The 18,045-nt window shown below is 40.1% G+C and overlaps 1 long non-coding RNA gene across 2 annotated transcripts in view; it reads right to left on the bottom strand.

Annotated features, from left to right (window-relative positions):
- The window catches only part of LOC142832741 (uncharacterized), a 103,456-nt gene that overhangs the window by 22,016 nt on the left and 63,395 nt on the right, over positions 1 to 18,045 (bottom strand). Inside the window, exon 1 of one of the 2 annotated variants that reach the window (XR_012907263.1) lies at positions 328 to 405. The exons of the other annotated variant lie outside the window; for it this stretch is intronic. This is a non-coding gene — a long non-coding RNA (uncharacterized LOC142832741). Of the gene's footprint in view, positions 1 to 327; positions 406 to 18,045 lie in introns of those variants that run through there. 2 annotated transcript variants of the gene reach the window in all.

The following is an 18,045-nucleotide window of genomic DNA, read 5'->3' as shown; positions in this document are numbered from 1 at the left end:
GTGAGATTAAATCAAGAATTCTCAACCTGGAGGTCATGACCCCCTTGAGGGTCAAAAGATCTTTTCACGGGGGTCACTATGAGATACCCTGCTTATAAGATATATCCGTGATGATTCATAACTGTAGCAAAATTACAGTTACGAAGAAGCAATGAAAATAATGTTATGTGTGGGGAAGTCACTACATCATGAGGAACTATATTAAAGCACTAGGAAGGCTGAAAACCACTGGATTAAACCAAACACTTCCTCTTTTAAGCTGTTTTTGCCCAGGTATTTAAGCACAGCAACAAGAAAAAAAGCAAAGACACTTGGCTTTGTACTTACCCAGAGTCTGTCTGTCCTGACTTTGTCTACTGCTAGCTGTGTGACTTTGGGCAAGTTGTTCAAGTTCTGTGGCATCTAACTTTTTGTTTCCCTGACAGAAAACATGTATCAGCTCCTTTGGGATGTTTTAAGAATGAGAAATTAATTTTGCAACATCTTTGGTACATGCATCTGTTGTTTTTTTTCTCTTGTTTTAAAGTCAAATCACTTCCTTTGAGCACAGCCTCAGATAGCAGTTGTTCTAACATCAGTATTAAAATATTTCAATTAATTATAAATTCCTCTCACATCAGTGATGTGATATCTTAGAATAATTTACTAGCTGGAAGAAAAATATTCCCCAGAGACTAGATTCTAAACAATTCTGACAAACTGTTTTATTCATCTTTCCACCCAAGAAGTTATTTGATCAGAACCCATTCCCTTAGGGACCAACCAGCTCAAGGTGCTTCTTCACCAGGTAAGATGCTGGCAGCCCAGGGAGGTGACAGAGGTGACACAACAGAAAATCCAGCCACAAGAAAGAGGAAAGAATTGGAAGAGATCTTTGAACAAAGCCATTTTAAACATCAGAATTGTTCCTTCTAGAGGCATCTGAGGGCAGTGCAATGCTGAACCCAGTTGTCTCAGCTGCCAGGGTAGGAAACTTTCAGTCACTCTCCGTTTCCCAAAAGACAGGAACTCTGGGCCTAATCGTCTAGCAAAGGATTTAGAGTAAGTGTAAAAAGGATGTTGGTAATAACAGTGATCTGGCAGATTTCTATGACAGATTTCCTGTCATCTTTGATAGCTCTCCCGGAATCATGATTCAAGTATTTTGGCCCTGTGTCTGTACTATTCTCAGCTCAATCCATTCACTCATAGCAAAACTAGGGAGTAGTTGACTGCCATAAGCTCTGTCCCTGGTCCCAGATAAGTAATAGCTCAATCAGCATGGTCTCTTCCTTTGGAATCATAATCTATCAGGAGTACATAGAGCAGGCAGGGCCTTTCGGGAGGGGACCTTTCCCTACACAAGAACTTTGGAACTTTTTAAAGTATAGTGTGTTGTGATGGTAATAAATTCTGAATTCCTTGATAGACCATTTGCTTCTCTCTAAAGAACTTACCCACTTTTCCAGTCTCAACATGCAACCTTTTCCCAGCTACACACAGTACCCTAAATATGCCTTTGTCAAGAAGCAAGTTGCACCTTGTTTTTGAGTTCATGAGGTCTCTTCTATTTGGAAGACACTGCTCCTTTTTATCACTGAGTCCAGATGGGTAGACTGGGCCCTTCTGGGAAATAATGGCTGTATTGGCAATTTCATACATCAGTATGCTTCATAGACTTTTAGCTCCAACAAAATGAAAGCATGTAATCTCATTGTGGTCTAGTTGGCTAATACTCATACAATGTGATACGTACGTGAGTTATCGTTGTATGAGGGAAAGGAGGAAAGGAGAGAGGGATGGACTCTGTTAATAGAATAATGTCCTTAAACCTCAGCAGTGTTCCTTTCCTGAATGTCCTTTCCTACCTCTAGTACAATTCGCCTACGCTACCTCTACCTCTAGCTTGTAACCCACGACAGAAATGGAAACAACCAAAATAAATTTCTGCTTGAGTCAGGAAGATTTAAAGAAGAGTGAGCTTTTAGAATAGCAGGTACTAGACAAGTGACCCTGGCTAAGTACATTAGATAGCTTGAGCTGTCATAACAAAATACCACAGACTTGGTGAATTAAACTTCAAGATTTTACTTTCTCATTGTTCAGGAGACACAAAGCCCAAGATCAAGTTACTGACTGAGTCAGCTTCCGATGAGGAACTTCGTTCAGCCCGCAGCCATCTTGTTGCAGAGAAAGCTGTCTCTTTCCAACACCACTGCTGTCAAATTAGGACCCTTCCTTATGACATAATTTAGTCTTAATTACAGGACCACCTCCAGCTTGAGGTTATGGACCCAACGTATGAAGTTAGCCCATGATCTTAGGGAAGAAAGGAGGAGGGAGAATCCATCCATATGAGAGAGGTGTAGGGATTAGCCCTAACCTTACTATGACAGTGACTGAGAAGAGGACCATGAACTGAACATAGTTCTAAGTTGTCATTCTCCCTCCCATCTAGAAAAATCTATTTGACAAGAACTTTAAGGCAATGAAGAAAGAAATTGAAGAGGATACCAAAAAATGGATGGACCTCCCTTGCTCTTGGATTGGGAGGATCAACATAGTAAAAATGGCAATTCTACCTAAGGCAATTTATAGATTCAATGCAATCCCCATCAAGATCCCATCAAAATTCTTCACAGATCTGGAGAGGACAATAATCAACTTTATATGGAAAAACAAAAAACCCAGGATAGCCAAAACAATCCTATACAATAAAGGATCTTCTGGAGGCATTACCATCCCTGACTTCAAACTCTATTACAGAGCTATAGTAATGAAAACAGTGTGGTACTCTCATAAAAACAGAGAAGTCGACCAATGGAATCGTATAGAAGACCCGGATTTTAACCCACAAACCTATGAACACCTCATTTTTGATAAAGGAGCTAAAAGTATACAATGGAAGAAAGAAAGCATCTTCAACAAATGGTGCTGGCACAACTGGATGTCAACCTGTAGAAGAATGAAAATAGACCCATATCTATCACTGTGCACAAAACTCAAGTCCAAATGGATTAGAAAAATCTAACTACCCAGAGACAGCCTCTTGCACAATGAAAATCAGCTCAAAGAAACCAAACCATGACCTATAAATAGTCTCCTGGCTCCTGCTCACCTTGGGCATTTTGGTCTTTGTAGTCCCAGACAGTGAATAAGGGACATGGCACAGGTGTTCAGAGGGTGGTTGGCACACCCTCACTCATAACTGTCCACCGGGAACTGGAGCGATGCCTCAGCAGTTAAGATCACCGGCTGTTCCTCCCAGAGGACCCAGATTTGATTGGCAGCACCCACATGATGGCTTGTAGCTATCTGTAATTCCAGCCCCAGGGGAGCCCATGATCTCTTCTGTGTTCTGTAGTACCAGGAATGCACATGACAAACAGACATGCATCCAGGCAAGGCACAAATATATATGTATATATATATATATTTAAAACCAAAAACACTGTCCATCCAAGTCAAATTCAAAGTACTTCTTAAAAGGAACATGGTTACTGAGAGTACTTGCTTGGTCACATGGTTCCTGTAACTTTGTACTGCTGTAGATAAGAGGGAGTGGGGGAGACCTACAACCCCTAGAACAGGCATCTAAAAATGAATTTAGAAACTTTCTTTGTTCCAAAAAGTATTGTAGCCGGGCAGTGTTGGCGCACGCCTTTAATCCCAGCACTCGAAAGGCAGAGGCAGGCGGATCTCTGGGAGTTCGAGACCAGCCTGGTCTACAGAGCTAGTTCCAGGACAGGCTCCAAAGCCATAGTGAAACCCTGTCTCGAAAAAACAAACAAAAAAAAACTATTGTAGCAATTTGAAAAAAAAAACACCTGGGTAGCTTGAAATCACAGAGATTTAGTATCTTGAAATTAAATTTTTGGCCATCAAAAAGAAGACTTCCCCTTCTCTCAGTCTTCGGTGGTTTTACAGCAACATTTGCAGTCCTTGGATCATGGAAACACAAGTCCAGTTTCTGCTTCTGCGTTTATATTGCTGCCTTCCTTCTGTGTGTCTCTGTCTGTGTGTCTATTCCTAAGAGAGTACTGGAGACTGGATCCAGGGACCTTGCTCCCCCACCACGACCGCATCATTTTGCCTTGACTACACGGCTCTAATCTTCACACCCCATGAATTCGTCAGAGATACCAGGGCTCTTAACTTGAACTTCTCTTTTGTGGAAAAACTATTTGAGTCACAGTAGAATCTGGGAGAGGAGACTGTCTGCTCCTAGAGCAAAAAGCCTAAGAAAATGAACTTATAAAGATAAAGGGTTTAGTTTAGCTCACAGTTTTGGAAATTTCACTCCAAAATCAAATTGCTTTTGCCTTACAATCAGGTATCAGATAACAATAGTTGGGGGTTACATGATATAGCAAACTCAGGTACCAGTAAATGAAGAAGAAGTCAGTATCCTATACTCCCGCACCTTTGAAAAAAAATCCTTAATTACCTAAGGAGTTCTCATTAAGCTACAGCTATGAAAGGCTCCTCTTCCCAACAGAACCTTTAGTACATAGGTTCTACAGGAAGTCAAGATCCACTAACCTACACAAGCTATTGTGACATGGCCAAGTAGATGCTATAATATAATAATTTACCTCTGAACAGTTTTTTTTCCTGAAGTACTAGAAAACCCATAACTAAAATACTCCCAAAACACATTAGTATTTCCTAACTAATGGTCTTCAGAATACAGCTCCTGAGGACATTCACTGTGCCAAGGTTCAAGAGCTACGTCACAGAGACACAGCATCAGCAGGTAACAGATTATATGATCTAGATATATAAATATATGTATGTATATATAATATATAACATAAATAATATAACAAGTGTACCATCTATTATACATTACAAAGATTTAACATGACATTGTTGGAACAATTTAGCTTAGTCCTGTAAAGTTGCTGCCTCAAAATTGGCTGCTAGAAGATCGGCAACCAGGAAGGAAAGGGTAAAATAAAGGCAAGGTCACTTGAGTAAAACTGAAATCTCTGCTGATTCTTGGGGCCTCTGACAGCACTGAGCAGGGCAGCCTATAGGAGAAGCTGGTCCCAAATGTGGAGAAGTTAAACGAGCACCCCAAAAGATGCCCAGCAACTGGCCAGCACCAAGGAAGGGAGCCAGAGATAAAAATCAGTGTCTGAGAGTAACAAGGTGTTATAGATTCATCTCCACCTTCCAAATCCTCCACAGGAATGCTTGGTGACCTACACTAATAAAATCCTAGTCTTCCCTAAAGAAATACAGAGAAGGAATCCTGGGAAACAGTTCAGTTTAGCCACAGTTACAAATTTCACAGGTTCCTTGACACATGAATTGAGGAAGCACAGCCCTGTCTAGAGGCTCGCAAGCACATAGCACATCAATGTATGAAAGGCTCAAGATTTGCATTAAAAAACTAAACAAACTGAGATGGGAGATGTAGCTCTGATGTAGCTCAGTGGTAGAATAGCTACCTAGTATATGAGAGGTCCTTGGGAGGGAGGGAAGGGAGGAAAGGAGACACAGAAAGAGGGAGGGGAAGAGGGGAAAGAGAGGAGAGAAGAGAGAGAGAGTGGACGGGGAAAGACCAATTTTTATAAACAAACTTGTGTGAAGAGATTGCTCAACAATTAAAGTACTTACCCAGAATGCTAAGGGAGAAGCTCTTGAATCCCCAGAACCTGTGTAAGTTCCAGGTGGGCTTAGCAACCTGCAGCAACCCGGAGCAAGCTATGTAGCAAGGCTATTTCTTCCCTCGACGAATAAGGTAGAAAGGTAATCAGTAATGAATCCTGTTATCATCCTCGGACCTCCACATACTTATACATCTGCACACACAAATGTATCCACATGCATAGGAACACACAAACACAGACATTACACACACACACACACACATTCTCTCCCTCTCTCTCTCTCTCTCTCTGGCCTCCCTCTCTCTCTCTCTCTCTCTCTCTCTCTCTCTCTCTCTCTCTCTCTCTGGTCTCTCTCTCTCTCTCTCTCTCTCTCTCTCTCTCTCTCTCTCTCTCTCTCTCTCTGTTTTTCTCTCATTAAAGAGCAAAAAAATCCAGTTGTTCATCTTCAACTTAGAACCACCCATTAGAACAGCTTATGTTAGGGGTTGTAAACTTAAAATGATTACATATTGGTGTGACTTCATAAATCAACCGAGAGAAACTGTTAAGCTGCTTTTGTTGCTTTTGTGTTGAGGTCTTTGATCCATTTGGACTTGAGGTTTTTTGCATGGTGATAGATATGGATCTCTTTTCATTCTTCTACATGTTGATATCCAGTTATGCCAGCACCATTTGTTGAATATGCTTTCTTTTTTCCATTTTATATTTTTTGCTTCTTTGTCAAAAATCAGGTGTTCTTGGTGTGTGGATTGATATCTGGGCCTTTGATTCAATTCCATTGGTCCTCCTGTCTGTTTTTATGCCAATATCAGATTGGTTTCAGTACTCTAGCTCTGTAGTAGAAGTCTGTACAAAGTAGTACAGTACTAAGTACAGTAGTGAGTACAAAGATCATATGTACTCACTCTTAAGTGAATTTCAGACATAAAGCAAAGAAAAACCAGCCTTCACAATCCCAGAAAACCTAGACACCAAAGAGGACCCTAAGAGAGGCACACATGGATCTAAACTACATGAGAAGTAGAAGTTTGAAGTCAGGGATTGTGATGCCTCCAGAAATTCCTTTATTGTACAGGATTTTTTTTGGGGGGGAGGGGGGGCTATCCTGAGTTTTTTTCCTTTTCCATATAAAGTTGAGTATTGTTCTTTCAAGGTCTGTGAAAAATCGTGTTGGGATTTTGATGGGGATTGCTATAAAATAAATGGGATACAGACCTTTCAACAGAGGAATCTAAAATGAATGAAAGACACTTAAGGAAATGCTCAATATCCTTAGCCATCAGAGAAATGCAAATCAAAACAACTCTGAGATTCCATCTTACACCTGTAAGAATGGCCAAGATCAAAAACATTGATGACAACTTGTGCTGGAGACGAAGTGGGGTAAAGGAAACACTCCTACATTGCTGGTCGGAGTGCAAACTGGTACAGGTATTTTGGATATCAGTATAGCGATTTCTCAGAAAACCTTCCTCAAGACCCAGTATGATGAGCATACCCAAAGGATGCTCATCATACCACAAAAACTTGTGCTCAGCTATGTTCATAATAGCATTATCTGTCATAGCCAAAACCTGGAAACAACCTAAATGCCCTTGACTGAGGAATGGATAACGAAAATGTGGTACATTTAAACAATGGAGTACTGCACAGCAGAAAATAATAATGACATCTTGAAACGTGTGGGCAAATGGGTGGATCTAGAAAACATCATATTGAGGGAGGTAAGCCAGAAAGACAAAGATCATATGTACTCACTCTTAAGTGACTTTTAGACATAAAGCAACGAAAAACCAGCCTACAATTCACAATCCTAGAGAACCTAGACACCAAAGAGGACCCTAAGAAAGGCATATATAGATCTAAACTACTTGAAAAGTAGAAAAAGACAAGATCCCCTGAATAAATTGGAAGCCTAGGGACCAGGGGAGAGGGCTAATGGGAGGGGAAGAGGAAGAGAGGGGAGAAAAATTAAAAAGAAGCTGCTTTTATTTAAGACGTTGACATTAAGCTGGGTATTAAGTTGAGAAGCTTCTTTCGTTTATTGACCAGCATTCAATCACTCTTTGAATTTATAGAACACTCTGGAGACCTTCATACCTCCTCCAAACACCCTTACAGAAGTTGCTCTGAATGCCATGGCACTACTTTCTTTCCATCAAAAGCACAAAAATAAGTAAAGTTCAATTGACATTCCCCTCAAAAGTGGTGATAGTAAATCTGCTTACAGAAGCAATGACTTGCAATTTACATTCATATTTGTCAAAATATTGAAACCAGGTAATTAAATAGCTACTCTATAAGGCAGTGTAGGAATAGCTAAGATCATGGACTCTGGAACTGCGCATCGTGAACCGAGTACTCTGTTCCACCACCTACTGCCTCTGGAGCACTGAGGGCGACTTCACTTTGTGTAACTTTACTTTTCTTATTAAAACAGGGTGCTAATATTTATTAATATGCACATAAGTGAATATTAAACAACTTGTTACTTGCAAAATATTTTAATCAAGTTTGGAATGCTATGAAAAGTACAGGTGCACTTCTCTCTCTCTCTCTCTCTCTCTCTCTCTCTCTCTCTCTCTCTCTCTCTCTCTCTGTGTGTGTGTGTGTGTGTGTGTGTGTGTGTGTGTGTGTGTGTATTTGTACACCTGCACAGGCATGTGTGTTTCTGTGTACATTCTTCTCTAGGATATGTCGTACATTTTCTGCCTCATTTAATCTCCACAGCAATCCCTGCATGGCCTGTACTATTATTCTAATTTTTAGATGAAGGAAAAGTCAAATAGAGGTGAAGAATCCTCTCTCAGGTGGAAAAGTCTGAGGCAGTGCCCAGAGAAAACCCTAGATGGCTCTGACTCCTAACCACAGTCTCAGTGCACAAGGCCGTGGTGCCTCCTAAACAGAGTCTGAGGTCTCTCCGAGACTACCTCCTGAAGGTCTCAAAAGATGAGATTAAATTGACTTGGTCCAGAAATGGAATTAGTCCCTCTCCCAGGGGTGCTAAAGTTCTTGCTGCCACTCATTCTTGACCTAGACCAGATATGAATGCAGAACTCAGAATGAAAGGCTCTGTGAGTTTATTTTGCCCTGAGCTTACATGGTCCCTAGAAAGATCTTTATATAGTTTCAATCAAGGGCTTAGAAAAATTTTTAAAAATAACCTTGCACATACAATTAGAAACTGGCATGTGGGGAATTAAATGTGAGATGAAATTGTCTATGACTATTATGGAGGACTTGAAGGAAGTGCTTTGAAGACAATATCTAACAGGGGGTTCTGCCATGACTTGCTGATGACAGGGTTCACATGCATCCAAGGACAGAGACTCCCAACAAAAGGACCCTGCACTCCCAGTGGGCTAGATTCAAAGATAAAGAAATCAGGCTGGAAAGTCTGGGAGGATATGTCTGCGATACACTAATTATTGTGTTATAATGATTAAGGTGATTGTTGCAGAGATTAAAGTCAAGAATAATTTAAAGCAAGCATGAGATAATCCTTTATACACAAAATGTATATATCTATGCAATTATGCTTATTGGAAATGAAATTTTTAAATGGGTTTAAACATATAAGCTGGAGCAGATAGTCTCTGTAAAAAGGAAAAAGGAGAAGTCATATTGCAAAGCATTATTCTTTTTAGTTACAAATACACGAAAGAAACTATCTACAGCTTTCTATAGGTTTCTGGATGTGTGTGTCTATGAGTATGTCTTTGTATGTTTGTGTGTTTGTGCTTAAAGATACATGACAAATCCCTATTGATTAAGTGAGAGGTATAGGATTGGGTACAGTAGAAAGCAGTTCACTGGGTGTAAAGGTTAACTTTAACTGATATCTTAATGTAGCCTGGAACACCTGGGAAGAGATGCCTGATGAGGGACTGTCTGCCTCAAGTTGCCCCCTAATGGGCATGCCAGGTGGGTAAGGTTATCCTGGTTGGTTTAACTGATGTGAGAAGACCCATCCTAAATATGGGTGCCTGCCATCACAGTCTAGATGAAAAGACAAGGCACAGTGAAATATTTAGGTTGATTGTTTTTCTCACTTTGACTTCATTTTCACAGACAAGCCCATCTAGTCTGGTGCTGCCACTGCTGGTTCTCTGCTGAATCAGAACTCAGACTCTTTGAGCTTTGCTAATGACTGAAAACAGATGACTCTCCACTTGTCCTCCAGGCCTTAGGTAACAGATTGGGACTGCAGAGGCACCTAATCTTGTGGATGGAGCAACTATCAGGTTCTCAGCCTCTTTAGTGTGAGAGTCATTGTTGGATGACCCAGACCACCTCATGTAAGCTCATCTACTATGTCCTTAGTCTGTATATCCATTCTAATGATTTTATTCCTCTAGAAAACACATGTCATCTTTATGCAACTTTTCCTTCTTTTTTATGATAATCTCATCATCCATTTATAATTTGCAAACATATAAGAAAACAATAAATGATAGACCCAAATGTATAAATATGTTTGCAAGACTGTGGACAGCTGAACAAAAAAATCAATAAAAAATAAATAAAAATGCAATGAAACAAAAAATGTGGACAGTAGGATGCACGAGTGGGATATAGTCAATAAGCAGAATTCTTGCTTAGACAGATCTAAATCTGTGCTATTTCTACTATACCTATGCTAGTGGGGAACTCTAAGAACACAAAACTAAGGTTGTCAAAGTCTTCCTTGACAGTGCACTTCTGGCCAAACAACAACCTAAGCATCTCCTTACTAATTCCAGTGTGAATTATTGCAATGTTCCACCTAAAGGAGCTATGAGTTTCCTAAAATAAATAACTACTTATGGTCAGCGTTGTGGCAGGTGATATGTTGCTTGTGTCCATTAGAAAGGCTGTGGTTACAATACCTGCTCCAGATAAAAAGCAAAGGATGAATACTTGACTTGGTGCCTGAGTCAAGTTTTTGATCTGAGAGATTTAATTTCTTGTCAGGAGTTCAGGACCTGATGAGAGCTCATCCTCTCTGGTCCAGTCAATGATGATGTCCTTGCCAACAACTACAGGGGTGTTTCTAGTCAACATGATAGGTGATACCCACAGTTTCTGATTTACGCTTTAGTTGCTTGTGAAAATAGAACCCTGCCACTGACCTGCTGTGTGCCCTCTAAAGGATGGCAATCAGTTAAGAAAAAAATACAAAGAAGCCACAGTTTAGATGCACCCTTCATATACAGATGTCCTTAAAAATGGCAGATCCAAAGTTTGCTACATCTCCATCATCAGGATGATTAGACTGTTTACTTCCATCTCCATAGCGGCTCTCTATGAAGCTGAGGAATTCCTCAAAGATAACATCTTCATAAAGCAACAGGCTGTTTAACAACCCTGCATTATGATCCACACTACTTAATTCTTACTTTATTCAACTATTTGATAAAGTAACTTTTGTTCCATATTATGCATCACTAATAGCAAAGCAAATGATGCATTTAATGAAAAAAAAAAACAACATGAATTTGTCCATGATATCAATCCATGAATGCAAAAGCTGCCGTTATCCTCTTTATCAAATAGGGACTCACAAAATCATCTTGTTTTCTTTTCTATAAAACAGGGTTCAACATAGAAGCCAACTGCAACAGAGTACCAACTTCAAAGTTGAAGCTGGGTTCAAATCCTGCCTTAACACTCAACAGCTGTGTCACCTGATATATGTCATTACTGGTCTCCTCAACTGCAGTATCCTTTGTTGCTAAATTCTGTATGTTTTTGACTCCCCAAATTCTTGTTTGGAAATACAAATTCTTTTGCCCATTGACAAAGACTAAAGAAAAATCTCCCATAGTAAAATTAGCATCCTCCTATACAAGACCCAGAGGGTTCATCCTCCTTTCATTTCTGGATATTGCCCCCAAAATGGTTAGCTTTAAAGCAATACCTAGCTCTCACAAGACACCAAACCCTCTAGATCCTTGATTTTTAACTATTCAGCCTACAGAATTCTGGGAAATACATGCCTGTTGTTAGATGCCACTCAGTCTATGGTGTTTTGGACTATGATAAATTAGCATAATAATAATTTGATGAAAATATTTTACCTCCATTTGTTGAATGTCATTTCACTTTTGAAAGACATTAAAAATAAATTTTCACACACGTCTATTACAGTTCAAGTAATTTGAAAGCTGCTTTCAGGACAAACTTATTCTGTCAAAATGAGAAAACTAATGCCAATGCCTCAGAGCTGCGATGAGAATGAACTTTGGTAATTATAAGAACACTTTCAGCCATGTGTGGCCAATAATAAGAGCTTGATAAAAGGGCTCTCCACGTGTCTATAGTTTTTCTCTCATAAACCATGACATTTGATTTGCCTATTGGGAAGCATTATAAGATCTAGAAAAAAAACTTGGAAATTTCAAAGATTTAAACCATAAAATCATTATAAAATCAATCAAATCAGAGGTATTCAGAGCCAGGTATAAAAATGAATCTCGGGACATAAATCCTGATTTGTGACACTAACTTCATAAATTTGAGAACACGTGCTAAGCCATGGAGTCAGTGGAGATTTCAAAAGAATTATTTTATAAAGGCAACCTTAGTAATAATGCATTAGCTCACTTTTGTGGTTTGAATGTATCTTCAGCTTAGGTATTACCACTGTAATGATGGTGAAACAGAGCCGTCAGGAGGTGATGATGTCATGAAGCATTTTCCCTCATTAGTCAAACTGAAACCTAATGAAGGCGGCCTGACAGCCTGGACCAGCTTGCCCACTTGCCCTCTGTCTTCTGTCATATCAGGACAAAACATGAAGATCATCTCCAGACATCTATTGCTGGAGCCTTCATCATGGACTTCCAGCCCTCAAAAAGGAAAAACAAATGTCTATTCTTTATTGGCTGTTCAGTCTATAGAATTCTTTTATAGATGAACAAAAGAAAGACGTTAGTTGAAACTTTGGAGGAGCTTTTATTTCAGAAAATAAAGAACCAAGATCTCAAACAATGTCATAAGGAACAGTTCTGGCTCCTAGCTTCTGATTTCTTTCTTTTTATTTTAATGTTAAAAAACAATCTTTTTATTTTACATACCAATCCCAGTTCCCTCCCCTTCCTGCTCTCCTCATCTTCCCACCACCTCACCCTCACCCATTTTTCAGAGAGGGTCAGGCCTCCCATGGAGAGTCAACAAAGTCTGTCATATCACTTGAAGCAGGACCAAGGCGCTCCTCCCAGAATCAAGGCTGAGAAAGGTATCTTATTATAGAGAATGGGCTCATAAAAGCCAGTTCATGAACTACAGATAAATACTGAGTAAGGTATCTTATCATAGAGAATGGGCTCATAAAAGCCATTTCATGCATTACAGATAAATACTGGTCCCATGACCAGTGGCCCTAGAGACTGCCCAAGTCACACAACTCTCACCCACATTCAGAGGGCCTATGATAGTTTCCCTGCTGTCAGTCCAGAGTAGTGAGCTCCCACTAGCTCGGGTCAGTAGTTTCTGTGAATATCCCCATCATGGTCTTAACCCCTTTGATCATATTATAGCTCCTCCCTCTCTACAACTGGACTCCAGGAGCTCAATCCAGTGCTTGGCTGTGGATCTCTGCATCTGCATCCATCAGTTACTGGATGAAGGTTCAATGATGACAATTAAGATAGTCATCAATCTGCTTACAGAGGAAGGGCAGTTAAGGCACCCTCTCCACTATTGCTTAGATTTTTAGGTGGGGGTCATCCTTGTGGATTCCTGGGAATTTCCCTAGTGCCACCCGTTATCATTTCACAGAACCATAGCAAGCGTCATTATGATCCACGTGCTTACAGAGCATTTGATCCGTCAGCATGAAAACAGGTGATGTCTTTCTAGACCAGAGAATCACTTTATTGTTAAAGGTGCATAACAAAACACTAATAGTGATACGGGCCATACCAACTAAGAGCAGCTTCCCTGATGAGCAATGGCAGGGACACATGAAGGTCTCTGGTGCTATCTCGGGATGATACCTTTCAAGTAAGGATGGCCACTTTCCAGGGCACTTTTTATAAACTACACTGACTCCTGTTTTTTTTAGTAGTTATTGAGTCACCTTTATTGAAATGTATGGATCGGGAAGCCAAAGAGTGGTTCCATGAAGCCTTCTAGAAAATTTGTGATCCAGTCCAACATCACAATTAGCCTCCCTATGTAGAGTGGATCTGGTTCCCAGAAATTATGCATTTCCTATTTTCTCTTTAAGCTCTATAGGCCACAGTCCCGGTGCCTAGAGTAAATTCTTCTAGTTGAATAAATAATGGAGTTCCAGTGAAGCTTTGAGCTATGTTTTCTGTCTGGTTCTTCAAGTATTTGATGCTTGGAGAGCTATAGATAGGGAAAGGAGTCACTATGTTATGAGGATTTGGTGTGATTAGCAAGAAGAACACCATAGAACACAGAACAAAACACACACTGCATCCAGGTGGGCATGGACATAAGAAAATGTATCTGTAGACCGAGGTCGGCATGGAAATCATATAACAGTAGAGATGTGTGTGAACTCAGAATGTGTGGCAGAAGAAGCATACAAGGATGAGGATCCTGACCCTGAGACCCAGCTGCAGTGGCAAGAACTGAAGTTCATCACACTAGACTTCTCGGAAGTTTCCCAAGCAAAAGAGACATCCTGGAATCCTGTTGGCCCTGATCCAAGAGGACATAAACTTTCTCAGTGCAGCAAGTAGATGTAAGTGCTGCCAGGGTGGATGCTGTGCTGTGTTACCCAGAGGTGACTCTTGGGGCTTTTGTTCAAAAGAGGAATCACCTTAATCAATATTGTCCCTATTTGCTGCATGAGCAGCACGGCTCCTGGCTTCAGTTCAATATGAATGATCGTCTCATTTGCCAGAACTCTGTGGGTTTCTGTAGCAAGTGAGTATTTGGTCCTTTCCTTGGCCTGACTATGACTGCCTCATTTTCTTATGGAGTATGTTCCTGAGATCCTCCCTCCAAACACCTCCTCCATGCAAATGTTCATCTCAGAACTGGCTTTCCAAGGACCCTTAATGTGACATTTGCTGGGATGTTTGGAAAATGTCTCCTATGTGCTGTGTACTTGACACTTGGTAGCTTACTAAACTATCACAAAAATTATTCCTGTATGATAGATAAGAAACTTTAGCTTTAGGGAAGTTAAATCCTTATCTCTTAATGTCAACCAGTTATAGGAAATATGTTTTGCACCATTACCTGGTACAAACACAGATGCAGATATACAAGATAAACCAAAGCTAAAATATCACTGATGTAGGATTCCCCTCTATATGCATGAATATGTTTTATTACCATTGGTTAATAAAGAAGCTCCCTTGGCCCATGGCACGGCAGAATATAGCAAGGCAGAAAATCCAAGCAGAGATAGAGGAAAGAATGCAGAGTCAGGCAGGTGCCATGTAGCCAGCTGAGAAGCAAGAGGTACCAAACCACAAGCCTCGTGGTAAAATATAAAATAATAGAAATGGGTTAATTTGAAATGTAAGAGTTAGTTAATAAGAAGTTTGAGCTAATAGGCCAAAGAGTATGTAATTAACATTAAGTCTCAGAATGGCTATTTCATAAGTGGATGCAGGGGCTAATGAGTCTAACCAGATGGGTGGAGTGTAACAGTCAAGAGGGACCAGCAGAATGGAGAAATCTGTAACTACATATCATAATATAAAGCATCACTGTGTATCATGTGCTCAGTATTTTCCAACCATATGCATATTTTAAGCAGATTTCTCTAAATTACCGCGATTTCTTACCAAATGGTCACAGAAATTGACACTCCTCATCTGGTACCGATATGGTTTCATTTAGAAATTTAGAACTGCATCAACTGTGTAAAAACCCACCCTGCCATTTAGTTTTTTAATAACAAAGTACATAAATAGATTCTGCAACTCGTAACAGAGAAAGCTAGAAGTTAAATAGATTAAGCTACTAGATTATTTTATGTGTGTGCCAACATCTGGATGTCTAAGCAAACTGCTTTTAAAAATGTAACAAATGGAGGAAGGTTAAAAAAACGAAGGTATTTTCTCCATCAATTTTCTTTTGTCTCTTATACGACCTTTACCCACCCTCAGCTGTACCCAAAATCATTAGTTGAAATTCAGTGCAGACACTAATAACTGAGGGCAGACCATGACCACGTTGGACCTTCTGATAATGTGTGGAATTCAGTGTATGACTTAAGAAACCCTTTCTTCATATCTAGTTATTTTCCCAATCTCTGATTAGCATGGATGTAAGGATGGTAACTTTATTTTCTAGTTTTACCATCATTTCCTCCTCTCCTTGAGAAGCTAAAGAACCATCAGGTCAATCAATCCACCTATTGGTTGCTTTTTAAAAATCAATAAAAAGAACATTCGCTTAATCTAGTTTAGGAATTCATTCACAGTGGAATCTAACATCAGTTTGAGTGTTCTGTGATAAGATTTTTGAGTATAGACAAGATTTTGTGTTTGTGGGAAATATAATTTTTCTTAGTTCCCCATTTCAATAGCAACACAACTGTGTTGTTAAAGTTAATTGTCAATAACAGTATTTGGAATCACCCAGGAGGCATAGATTTGGGTGTGCCTCCAGGGTGCTTCCAAAGAGGGATTAGCAAGAGAGAGAAGGGCCATCCCACAAGCCAAGGTCCCAGAGTGAATAAAAAGGAAAAAGGAGAAATTGAGTAGAACAAAAGCATTTGTCTCTCTATACTTCCAGGTTGTAGACACAAAGGTATGCTGCTTTCCCCACCATGATGGACTCTCAAACCATTAACCAAAATAAATCTATCCCCCATAAATTGGCAATGGAGGGGGCAGAGAAAGACAGAAAGAAGAGAGAGAAGGCCAGAAAAGGGAAGAGAAGAGATAGCTGGTTGACAGGTTAATCCCAGAACAGGGTCAGTCAGGATGCCAGATAAGATACTAAGGACTTAGAATTTCCTGTTTCATCATCTGTGAGGAGATAGAATCAAAAAAGCCAAGGAAGAAAACCAAAGATCCTTCTGGAACCATGAATCTAATAACACATGATGGCTTACTTATCAGTTATAATCACACTAAGAATTCACCACCCCTTCAAAAGGGTCACTGAAGGAACAGGGTGAGAATGTTTTTCAGGTTTGAGTGGTGCTGAAGGAAAGGGACAACAGTCAGTCATACAACCATGAACTTGCATGGTGTCATGATTGACAGCTCTCCCTCTGAAACCTAAAAGAGAAAAAAAAAAAGATATGCAGTAGCAGAAATGTGGGGGAAAATATGGCTGCAGAAAAGAAAAAAATTACTACCTAGCAGCTACTGAGAGACTGACCAAGGACGAACACTCCAGCCCCTTTCTCTGCTCCGGAAAGTGTTCACCCACCTGCCACTCCCATTAGCACAGTGACTCACAAAGGATACGATTGATTTTGTTCACAGAAACCAATCAATGCCCACGGCAGAGCAGAGGGCAGGTTGAGGAAGTCACAGGCAACTCAACCGACGACAGATGTGGATGCATACACTAACTAGTGGGGGCTTAGGCCACAGTGATTCAATAACAACACTGTAATTCTGTCCTGACTGCCTCTCTGCAAGGGAGAACATTTTGTCTGTCAGGTTTTTGGACTCCAGTAGGAGATGTAATCCCATCAATTATAAGAGGCAATCTATTGGCAAAGGGTTTCTTAATTATTAAAATTAAGTGAAACTTAAGTGTTTCTGATCAATTTTTCATTACCTAATGTTAAATGTCTCCCTACACAATTTTTATGAGCATTATAAAATTCATGAGATGGCCATGGAAACTTACTCATTTTTCTTATGAAAAACATGATGTAAAGAAGATTTGCCTGGGGCTTATGTCTATCCTTATAAAGACAAGGGCTTTCCAGTGAGAAGTTACCTTTGACCCTGCAGAAGATGATGGAGCTAGCAGTCAGTAAAGCACAGAGGACCCAGAACTTTTCTAATTCAGTGTCAATACAAGCCAGTTTTCTTTTCAAATACCAGACACACTTCGAAATAATCTAATAAAACTCATACCCGCGCAGTCAGTCATCTTACCACTCCAGAACTTCTCAGCCAAAAACTAGACTTCTGCGGACATCTTCTTCAATCCATACCTTTTCCTCCTCAAGGTACCCTTCTTCCAATATATTGATAAATGAACATTTTAGCCCAAAAGATTAAGAATAATAGATCTATTGTCCTTTCAGATGAAATCTGAACAGTTGTTACCCCCGAGAAAACATGGAGTGGCCTCAAGCTTGGCTCTAACAGTAAAGCATGTTGCACTGTCGAATATATTTTATCACAGAGCTTCGAGCACTATAGCTGCCTGGTGCTCTTCTGGGCTTCTGGCTCCCGTCTCCAATTCTTCCAGCCAGCCCACTATTTGTCTCATTGGTGATCCTTTCTAAAGGAGTGATGTGGAGTGCATTCATTAGGGAGAAGTGTTCAAGTTGCTCCTCAGGGAT

Source organism: Microtus pennsylvanicus, chromosome 12 (genome assembly GCF_037038515.1).
Source record: "Microtus pennsylvanicus isolate mMicPen1 chromosome 12, mMicPen1.hap1, whole genome shotgun sequence".
Classification (NCBI taxonomy): domain Eukaryota; kingdom Metazoa; phylum Chordata; class Mammalia; order Rodentia; family Cricetidae; genus Microtus; species Microtus pennsylvanicus.
Note: the sequence above shows the minus strand (reverse complement) of the source record. Positions and strands in the feature narration are given on the sequence as shown.